A 4,519-nucleotide genomic window follows, 5' to 3' on the forward strand; every position below is an offset into this window, starting at 1 on the left:
CTCTACATATGTACATATGTATGCACATTGAAATTAATTTAAAAATTCCTTAATATTGAAGAATATATTCATATGGTTTCATTAGTCTATTAAATATGATTTTGTTGAACTACTTGGTTTTTATTTTTTTAATGTTTTCTACACACTGTAAGGAATAAATTCACTTTTGATCTTTTTGTTAAGAGATTTTGTAGCCCTGAAAAGGGCTTATTATTAATTTACCATGAAGGTTCCGTTTATAACTCACTTACAAACACCGTAAATTATTTACTTTTTACCTGCTGCTGTAGGTTTTTTTGCGGCTGGCTTTTTATTCGATGCAGACTTCTTGGATTTAGCAGCAGTTGCTTTTGCTTTAGCTGCTTTTGGTTTAGCAGTTGCAGATTTGGCTTTAGTTGGTTTCACTTTTAATGCGCCACCCTTTTTTGCATCTTTCGCCTTAGCCTTTTCAGTTTTCTTCTTTTCAGCTGTTTTCTTACTGGCAACAGCTTTTTTTACCTTTTTCTCACCACTTGCCGCCTTTTTGACTTTACTCAACGATTTTTTCTTTGATGCACCACTATCTGCTGCCTTCTTTTTAGCCTTAACCTTCTCTGCTGATTTTACGGCTTTTGATTTCAATTTTCCCTCGCTTGATTTACTGGCTGCAACTGATAGTTTGAATGAACCGGACGCACCTTTTCCTTTGGTTTGAATTAGTTTTCCACTTGTAACAGCCGATTTCAAATAACGTTTAATGAATGGTGCCAATTTTTGGACATCACATTTGTATGTCGCACTAATATATTTCTTAATCGCCAAGAGTGATGAACCGCCACGTTCCTTTAAATTCTTAATTGATGCGTCGACCATTTGTTGTGTTGGTGGATGGGTAGGGGCAACCGACGGCTTTTTGGGTTTAGCTGCCTTAACCTTTTTGGCAACAACTTTCTTTTCAGCAATAGTAGCAGCAGTAGCTACTGGGGAGCTTACATTCACAACAGCAACTGAATCAGACATCTTTATTTATATATTGTAGATTAAAACCTCAATTCAAATTCCACGTATGTATTATACACTTTATACACTTCACTCACTTTATGCACTACACTAATAGAGCACTGGTAAATTAAGAGAATTTCTGGAATCCAATATGTAGTTTAACTCCCTTCAAAATTTGAGAAGCAGAGCGAAAAGATGATAATCAAATTTTCACGTTCCAGTGCTATTTAGTGCTTCTATATGACAAACTTTAAGATTTATTTAATTCACTAAAATTCATTGAATTTACTAATTCAACAAATTTATATGTAAAACGATAGTATGCATGAGTCACTTTCATATCAATATACTTAAATTGGAATAAAATCAATATTTTTCTTGTAACGAGTGTTTTAGTCGAAACTTTGTACTCAAAATATTAAATTTTCGCTAGTTTTAGTAGATTTTCTTAAAACTCCTTAATATAAATCAATTATAACTATTGAAAATATAAAATATATCAAATTATCAATCATCTAAACAGGTTATTTTATATATTACTTAAAATAATATGTTTGAAAAAATAAAATTAAATATCTCAATGGTATCACCAGAGCAATTCTCAGTGGCGTTAGTTGGATGCATGAAATAATCCAGTATTTTGATGAATATTGAAAACTTTAATTTTGGTTGAAATGAATGATGGTAATGAAATAATTAAATTTGACTAATGTGGATTATGTAAATTTTATTTTAATATATTACTTAATTTTTTGATATTAATTCAAATATTCACTGATCAATAAATATATATATATATTATATATATACATATGTGTGCATACAAAATTTTTTATTTAATTAATTAAATATTATTGTTATTAATAAAAAAATGTAACTTTTTCTTTAAAAATTTGCAATATATGTCAAAGCAAGATACAAAATTCCCATATGTACATACGTGTTTACTAAAGTGGTGCACAAGTCGATATATATGTGCTTTCAAGTCATTTGCTAAATTCACACAACAATGCAGTGTTTTGTTCTCAACTAACAGTAACAGGCAATAGCAGCTAGAGAGAAAACCAAATCATGCTTTTGTATGACTTGTTTCTCTCTCAGCATTATCACAACACACATATTTCGGCAAGATAGCAAGAAAAGCAATGACACTGAAAGGCAATGAAAAACAATTCAATTCAAACAAGTGAATTGTGTCAAATGTGGATTATTTACTTACATGAATTCCTGATATTTTAAAATCAAATAGGCAGTTAATGTTTGGTATGATGGTTTTGTAGAATAAAAATTAAATTCTGATTAATATTTGAATGTAACTTACGCTTTGCCTGCTAATATACACTACGTACATACATACATATGACACCAATTCACACATTGTACTTGATGTCTTTCGGCAAAGCTTGTATGAGAATGTTTTTCTACCATTGCCATACAAGCATATAAGCAGCGTCGTGCAATTCGTGCACTGTCGATAGAGCCGAAGTAGTATTGCTTGTTGAAGACAGTTTTTCTTCGTTGCTGTTCAAGTTGTGTGCCTACATTGCTTTTTGTCTTCACAAACAGTGTCACATGCAATGTGTGACTTGTTGCTTTGTAATAAGCAAGTCATTTGTGCACCACTTTAGTGTTTACATACAAGTATACTACTTGTATGCTTGACGAAGGCAAAAGGCAAAGGTAGTAAGAGTATGATTGTATTCCAACGTTAAAGAAATAAATATAAATATAAAAATATAATTTTAACTACAAATATATTTTTAAAAAGTTGTATTTATGTATGTAGCGAAAAAAATTATTTAAAAATTAAATATATCAGGTTAGAGGCCTGGGTGTTAAAATACAGTCATAATCTATTTAACACGATCGCGGACACTAAAAATTTCTGGAAGCTGCAAAAATAGACAGGCAATTATTTTTGAAACTAGTTGCAAAATCCTAAATCTGATTACACATATATTATAAGTGTAGTCAGAACATCGTATTTTAACTGTTATATGAAAGTACTTAATGAATCAAGTGGTCATTACTTTAAAATGTATATTAATTACAAAAACTTAAAGTTACATGAAATTTAAATGAACAAAACTTGGCTTTAAAATTTGAATGCTGTAGCATCACGTCATTTTGCATCACTATAAAAATAAATGCTATAGCATTCACGTCCGCGAACGTGTTAATTGTATAATGAGTATGTACATATGTATGTACTCGTGCTCATGCAATATAGAATCACAACAGAATTGTGCGTTCGTTTAAAATTTTAATTGAACAAAATTTTGAATCTTTGTTAAAAGAATATTGTGGTCCTGAAAAGGACCGTTTTTTGTTTTTCAAATATGTACCCAAGAAATTATTTAACCGCCGAAACCGTATAAAGTACGGCCTTGTCTCTTTAAAGCGTACACAACATCCATAGCTGTAACTGTTTTCCTTTTGGCATGTTCAGTATAGGTAACTGCATCACGGATAACATTCTCCAAAAATACTTTTAAAACACCACGAGTTTCTTCATATATCAAACCAGATATACGTTTTACACCACCACGACGAGCTAAACGTCGAATAGCTGGTTTAGTGATACCTTGGATATTATCACGTAAAACTTTGCGATGACGTTTGGCGCCACCTTTTCCCAAACCTTTACCACCTTTGCCGCGACCAGTCATTTTTTATTGTAGTATTTACTATTTGCACAAGTAAGAATTTAACACTTTAACACTGTGACACTTCACCACCAATGAAATAACAGAAGCGAGAGCACATCTATTTATACCAAAATCTCACAACTGCTATACACAAGACAAAAGGTACGCCATACATCTATCTCGCTTCAACACATACCTCATAATACATGGACTTGTGAAACATATTAGTTGGAATTGCTACTTAGGTTGTGAACGTTATACAATTTGTTATAGGTACAGTGTACAGTGTATAGTGTTCTATAGTGTTCAAATCAGTGTGACAAATAATAAAAAAAGTGAGTAGTGAAAAATGGCTCGTACAAAGCAAACAGCCCGAAAATCGACTGGTGGAAAGGCACCACGTAAACAATTGGCGACAAAAGCAGCACGCAAAAGTGCACCAGCAACTGGTGGAGTTAAAAAGCCACATCGTTATCGTCCAGGTACAGTGGCGTTGCGTGAAATTCGTCGCTATCAAAAGAGTACCGAATTATTGATACGCAAATTGCCATTCCAGCGCTTGGTTCGTGAAATAGCGCAAGATTTCAAAACAGATCTACGTTTCCAAAGTTCTGCTGTTATGGCTCTACAAGAAGCAAGTGAAGCATACTTGGTTGGTCTTTTTGAAGATACCAATTTGTGTGCCATCCATGCTAAGCGTGTTACAATTATGCCAAAAGATATTCAATTGGCTAGACGTATTCGTGGTGAACGTGCTTAAATCAATAAGAAAACATATAAAAAAACGGTCCTTTTCAGGACCACAATTTGTTAAACAAAAAAGATCAAAAATTTTATTGAAATATTTATGCATATACATACCTATATGTGTAGGTATTTTTGTGTTTTCG

Source organism: Anastrepha obliqua, chromosome 5 (genome assembly GCF_027943255.1).
Source record: "Anastrepha obliqua isolate idAnaObli1 chromosome 5, idAnaObli1_1.0, whole genome shotgun sequence".
NCBI lineage: Eukaryota > Metazoa > Arthropoda > Insecta > Diptera > Tephritidae > Anastrepha > Anastrepha obliqua.